This window comes from Amblyomma mixtum, chromosome 3 (genome assembly GCF_055824585.1).
Source record: "Amblyomma mixtum isolate Tamu chromosome 3, ASM5582458v1, whole genome shotgun sequence".
NCBI lineage: Eukaryota > Metazoa > Arthropoda > Arachnida > Ixodida > Ixodidae > Amblyomma > Amblyomma mixtum.
In genome coordinates, this window is record NC_143014.1 from 205,379,624 (window position 1) to 205,387,049 (window position 7,426).

The following is a 7,426-nucleotide window of genomic DNA, read 5'->3' on the forward strand; positions in this document are numbered from 1 at the left end:
CACCTGATTAGTGTAGCTACTACACTAAATACTAAAAAAAAATAATTGGCCACCTAGAAATTCAGTGCAATCTCCACTGCTGCCTGCTCTTTTTTTTTACTGTTTAAGTCAGGCATCTATTGCTATGGTGAGCGAATTCTGCCACATGTTTGATTTGCAGCATGCCTTTTTGAGAAGCATATCCTTTTACTTTATGCCATAACTACTACACTCCATTCCAAATTCTATTGGCTTATAGTCAGATGTCAGAGCCTGTGCATTTACTATTTTGTCAGGTCATCTGCTGTGCATACTGTATTTTCATTGCGCTTGCTGACGAAAACTAAGACATTGTTTTAGTTCTAGCGGGCATTCAAATGAGTCTAGAAAGAAGTATACATGCATGCATGCTGTTGGCTAAGGTTCCTCTGTTACTGACATGCACAGTAGAGCTTCAGAGGAGCATAGACACCAATTTTTTGGCTGCATGTTTTTTTTGTTTGTTTGTTTTTTTCGTTTTTGTTTTTTGCAATTATGCACAAGACAGTATACATGAACCACCATGTGCATTCGCCTACGACCACTAAATAATTTATAATCAAATTTCTTCTTTCAAGAGAAGAAATTCGATTATAAATTATTTAGTGCTCGTAGGCGAATGCACATGGAGAAGAAATTCGATTATAAATTATTTAGTGGTCGTAGGCAAATGCCCATGTTGGTCCATGTATACTAACTTCTTGTGCATAATTACAAAGAAAAAATATGGAACCAAAAATTTGAGAGAAGAAATTCTATTATAAATTGAAAGAGGCAATCATCTGTTCCAATTTTGGTTTCAACAGCCGAGCGATGGCTATGACGCTGAAAGTCAGTATAGGTCACATAAGGCATGAAATACATTACAACGCCAAAGGCAGCCTGCCTCAAGAGCAAGAATTGAAAGTGAAGAAGCAGCGATTAAATTACCACTTATTTCATGCCTCTTGTGACCTATACAGGCCTTTGACATCATAGCCATCACTCGGGGTTTTAAAACCAAAACAGGCGAGAGAAGAAATTCAATTATAAATCATTTAGCAGTCGTATGTGAATACTACGTGGTGATCCATATATAATAATGTTTCATACATCATTACAAAGATGTAAAACATGCAACTGAAGTTTAGTGTCTAAACTCCTTTAAGGAAAGAACAGAATCTGGTCTACGAAGTTAGTTGCATGAAGAGTTTAATGCGTTCAATCTATAATCGCTTGTCCAAAATTCAAAGTGGCAGATGTCTGATCGTTTTCAAGCCCACATTTCTACCCAAAGTATCGTTATTTTCATTATTATGGATACGAATTGGTTATATTCTGGCTCCCTTGGCACACTGAAATAATCCTGCAAGTTATTTATTGTATGGCTACAAATAAATATTTTGTGTTTATTACCTTGAACCAGTTCAAATTTTTTATACAGCGAGCATTTGTATGTAATGGTTTTATTTGCCGAGAACACACTGATGGGCTAAGTGGTTCTGCATTTGAAGTTGTTGCTATATTCCTGACGTAGCAGTGAAAAATGAGGCCTGATGCTTTAGAAATTGCAGAAACCATCCAAAACAAAAGCTGAATTTTGTTTCGACTCAGTGTACGTAGGAAAGTGGGTTGAATGATTCAGTTCCACTTCTTGTAGAGCCCGTAATGCTGTTTTCTAGTTTTTAATTTAGCTTGAGTACACCACACTGCTTTTAGTGCATCAAAATCTGTGAAAAAAAGAAAAGGCAACGGTGGGAAGGCCTGAATATTTTGTCCATAGTAGGCATTAATTGTTTTTCACAGTTGTGAATGTACCCACTGTTGCTGGGTGTTTTCCTTCATTGCAGTGCTTTTTGGTCACAACTGCAAATGAGTTAGTAAATTTAATAAGCCATCTGCCTTTTTCACACGGCACCTCCGCACATGTGCACCTCGCCTCGTCTGCCCTCTCCTGAGTTCCACTGGTTGAAAACATACAGTCCTGTTCTGGTGCACGTTCTCAGTTCATGCTGGTGACAGGTGCAAGTGGCAGGTGGTGGCAGCTGTCAGGCATGCACCAGCCATTTTGCATGCTCAGTCAGCAGCACCTCATGGAGGCAGACTGCACCTGGGTTGCCCATGTGCGTTTGTTTTCAACCAGTTTTATAGGTAGCAGACGAATTTTTGTACACTCCCCAGAGGTCACCACTCTGTTGGAAAAGAAAGATTACATTAATTAGTCACAATTTTAGAATATTATGCATTGAGGCAAAACCAAGAATTAATGAAATGTTCTATCATTTTCCTTTTTTGCCTGAAACATTGTATGAGTTCCTTGATGCAAGAAAAGCACTTTTTGCACAGAGCCTGTACAAGCTGCATTCAAAAATTACAAGTACAGCACTTATACCCGTGCCACATGCGCACAAGAAATGGCAGTAAATGCTTAAGGCCTTAAGTTTGTTAACATCATAATTTTCGGAGTTGGTGCTACACGTCAACATTTAATGCCATTATCGAAAGTGACGATGACGATAACACTTGTAAGGTAGTCAAAAGTTTCATCTGAATATAAACATTCCTAATGAGCGCAATATATCGGGAATGTTGTTCAAATGTAATGTAAAAATGCTTTTCCAGAAAATGCGGCTGTTCCTGTTTTACAAGTCGATAAGGTAGCCATAAACTCGCATGTCAGCACATAAGTCGAGAGTACCTGTCAATAAGGCTAGTTAAAATGGTGCTCTTCGCATCGAAAATGTGGTATAGATGCCTCATCTGAATGAAAGTTAAGAATTAACAACTTCCTACTGGTTAGGAAATTGTTACTAACAAAGCTGCATGCTTTTCTTTGTGTGGAATGGGAACGAGAGTACACATTGCACGGGTGAATGAGATGTGGCGAACTCAGTAGTTCGCAAATGGCAGTAAGGCTGATGCCATTAAATTTATGTGTGTGGCATCGCATGAATGCCATTAAAACTTCAGGCAGTAAGCACTTAATGGCATTAAATCTGTCCGTGTGGCACGGGTAATACACTCCCCTCAAATTTTCTCAGTATCCAGAAAATACTGAAATTTCATACTGTTTCTACAGTGCTTGGAAAAAATTAACAAGATAATGTAATGAAGCCCTTATATATTTCTTTTAACTTAGGTAGTATTACCATCTTTAAAAAAAAAAAAATTTTAACATTTGTCTTGAGATATCGGTCAAATCGAGGCAGTTCCTGTAGGCTTGGTACAAAGAGAATGTCGGTGAAATTTGATATGTGCTTTGCATTCAGTGGAAACTTGCGGAAATCAGAGTTGGTATTGATGTCATACTTTATATTGCAATCATTCATCTCTTGTGCTGCTTGGATGGTTTAGCAGAAATATTTCGCGAGCCGTGCTGACTTAAATAGTTTAAGTGCACGCATTATGCCAGTGGAATGAACAGTTGAGGACATTAGGCATTCCATTGAGTTTGTCACCATGAGAAACACTTTGATGTGTGTGATAAGCTTTATTGGCACACAGATATTCACAAATTGGCTTTACATTTAGAACTTAGGGTTGCACCTTAAGTCCACTTCATTTTACTTTCTCCTCGCAGTTGTTTTGCCTTGATATTTTTTAGAGGAACCTGCAAAATTAAATTTAATTAAAGGGCAGCTGGAGCTGCTGGTGTGATTGGGTGACCAAGCTGCAGAACTTGTAGTCAAAGGTTCTGCATTGTCAGAAGCTTGTGTGTGGAAATTGAGCGCAGTTTTACTGTTGGCAGTGTCAGTCGTCACCTTGTGCACTATTTTCTGAGATTTCCTTGTACTTCTGTGCCTTGTGTTCACAGCTGAGCAACTGAGCCTTGTGAGACTGTTTACAAGTATTGAACCAGGTGTGGCAGAATACCCTTCACCATAAAAAGCACACTATTTTCTCTGCACCCACCTTCTTTCCCACATCTCAGCCCACCCCTTGCTCTAGGTAAAATTTCTGGTTGTGTCACTGACGCTGAAAAAATGCTGGTTAGAAAGAGCTATTCTGTACGCCGATCCCTTCCAAGACTGAGATTCCACTCATAGGAATGAACGCCAAATTTTGGCCCTTAATGCATAGTGCAAGTATGGCTCAGTAACAGCACTAAACTGTTTTCTGTATCTGGTCATTACTTGATAGGGCAGACATCTTTTTGCTTCTAATGAGTGCACGTGAGGGAATAAGAGAACAAGAACGAAGTAATAAGAGGAGTAAAATTTAATTTCTCAGCTCCACACCTCAGCAAGCAAACATATGCAGTGCTGTGGCATCAAGTGGCCTTTTGCATCGGTTCACTTTGCACGAAGATTTCTACAACCATGTTGTTTTCTATAGCCTTGGTATAAAAGACGTGACTGCAAGTAAATGGTGAGCCTCACTATTCATTAAGATTACACTACCATATATACCTTCAGCATATAATTTATTGTGCTGTAATCCACTTCATTCCATTTTATTTATCCTCTGTCACAAGAAACATTACATAGGGGAGTTGTGACAAAACACAAAATGAAGAAAAGCTTGAAAAGTAGATAAGATACAAACAGAAATATGCAAAGAAGCCTAACTAAGTTATCGCAAAGCAAGGCGACAAAGCAATTGATGGAAAAGGATAAGGTCACAAATTTACATGACAACTAGGAGAAGGTGGTTGCAGTCAGCTAGTGTGCATGGGGTGAATAAATAATAAAAAGATGCATGTACTGCTGCTAATGACAATACAAACTTAGTGTGGGTGGTCCTTACATGACACAAAATGAACATGTGATGAATGACAATTCGGCTCAGGATTATTGTAGACTTTGAAATAAGCAGAACCCAAATATTTTTCTGCAGTGTTCAAGAAGTGGTAGTCAAAGGTTTTCCTTCACATATGAGTGCTACTTGTGTGGTTATAGTAGTTTGGCAAGATGAATCGTGGCAAGTTACTCTGAACTAATTCAAGAGACGATGCCAGAGTTGAAAGGCTTGAGTCCCGGACAGACGAGGTATGTTCTTACTTCAGTCAAATTAATGCCTTGTACTTGTACTGCATTAGAGAAGTTTCTAATGCACAATGACAACACAATGACAACTATGACTTTTCAGTCATAGCACAAAATCATCTTGGATGGTGCACAGGATCAAAGTGGTGGTGATAGCAGACAATCCAGAAAGCTGTTGCTATTAAGTTAAGCTCACGTGTTCACTCCTGTGCATCCCTGATTTACACAAGACTGCTCACACCTGCTTTCAAGTCTAATGCACAGAACTGTAATGACTTGGCAGGTATAGTTGCTTAGTTGCTGTCACTGGTGTCAGTTGTGATTTTTGCCAGCTGTGCAGAGCTGAATTTAAATTTTGATGCATTTAGTCATTTAGTGGTTGCTTTTGCGGCACTTTGAAGTCTCAGTTTGTGGACGTACAAAAAGAAGTGAAGGCCAAACACTTTGAATGTGTTGTCATGAAGTATCATGGACTTTTCTTCTCTAGATAAGATTCTAATGATGCAGTTAATCGGTATAAATTTATCTGGTAGCACTCTGTATGTTTGAAAAGCTGTGCTCAGGGACAGTGTCATTGTCTTCCATTGTTTAAGTTCAGTGACAGTTGCACAGAGATTTGTTCGATAGCTTGTCTGTCAGAGTTAAAAATGAAATGACATGTTGCCCATGCAGACAAGCAAAAAATTTGAGGTTAATGACATAGTGTTCATTCTTCAACTGTGCATCGGGTAATCACCTGTTTAGGTAATTTAAACAGTGCTCTGTGAAAACCTTGTTACCAGTTATGGACCTTAATGCCATTCAGCTGTGGTTTTTAGAAGTTGAGATGGTATTAGGCAGTCTTTGCTTGCATGTTGCTACCTTGAAAACAGGTACACAGGAACCAAAGGCCAGCATCTCTTGTGGTAGTGACAAGTCACACAGAATGACGATGCAAGCTCTTACTTGCCATGGCTCAACTCTTTTAGAAATGCTGCTGTGAGTGCTGTGAGTCAAATTGGCAGGCAGCACAAAAAAAGGCATCGTCTGATTTTTGTTTATGGGATTACTGATAACCTCACCTTACATTGGCTTGTTTAGGTACCTTATGAACAGCTTTCCTTGTGAGCAAAAAGAAAAATATGCTTTACTTCTGAACATTACTGTCTAGCCAGAAAGCCTTCCCTGGGAAGGTCATCTATAGCAGGAATGCGTAAACATATGGTGCAGTCTTTATTCAGTTTGTTGAGCGACACGTTGTAGTGGATTGGAGTGAGTGGCAGGAATGTGCTCTCTCAAAAAGTTGTCTCCACAAGTTTGGCAGTGACATTCATTGACAAGAGACATATTGACTTAAGACATAACTGCTCACACATTGTAAATTCACTGTAAAGGTGCCATGTTAGTAGCATAGAAATTTGTTTTCTCCATTATTCAGTTATTGCTCTTGCACTGCACACTATGTAGGTTGGCCTTGCTGTGTAAAGGTTACAGAAAATGATTGTTGAAAGGACAGTGTCACATATAATCATTTAAATTGCACAGACTGTAGAAACATGCAAATTACATTGAATTTGACGCTTTAAGTAATGAGTGTTGTGTGACAGTATGCAGCCATAGTAGCTTTAACTAGTATGTGTAAATTTCAGAAATAGGTTTGAAAGTGGTGCTGTATTCTTAAGAGATGTGATCTTTCATTGCTTTTTCATTTTTGCGAAGTGCTGCACTACACATACTTCTGTTTGCTTAAAGAAAATATGCAAAAGTATGAAAAGCTTCATGCATTGAGGAGACCATGTATGTTTTGCATGTAAGTAACATCAGAATCAGTGAAAACTATTTTTGTTGGAAACTCGTGTTGTAGAGCAGACCTGTACAACTTTGAGCTGTATACTCTGACATGGCTGCTTTGTGCTTTATGGCGCTGTTCTGGAAGTTGTATCTGCTGTGCTTAGATAATGCTCCATTGTTTGTGCTGGTGTGCTTACTGAAGGAAAGAACTGACCTTGAAACAGTTTCAGAAAGGTATTTCCTGCTGGCTAAAAGAATTGCTGTGAAGGAATAGTCGGGTGTTGAATATGATTATCGTGTTTCAAGTGACTTTCAGTTTACATGAGTGTGCCTGCACAGAATCAAAGTGTGTGGATGTGAGTATGTGTGAAGGTTTGCAAGCGTGGAACTGCTTAGGAACAAAAGATTATTAGCTTTATTTTTGTATTGTGAGAAAGTGGAAGCTCTGTTTATGAACAATATAGACAGCATAAAGTGTAGCGATACCACGGGTAAGAAATATTTCTTCTCATGTTACTGTGCTTGGGTACTTTTTATTCATTAATGCTTTGGGAATGTTTACTGAGGACACAACTGCATTAAACTACCATCGTGATTTTCTGAGGCTGGCTAGATGGTCAAGCTATGGCCAGAACAAAAATTTATGTTGCGAGCACTCTAAGACAAAGGCTTAT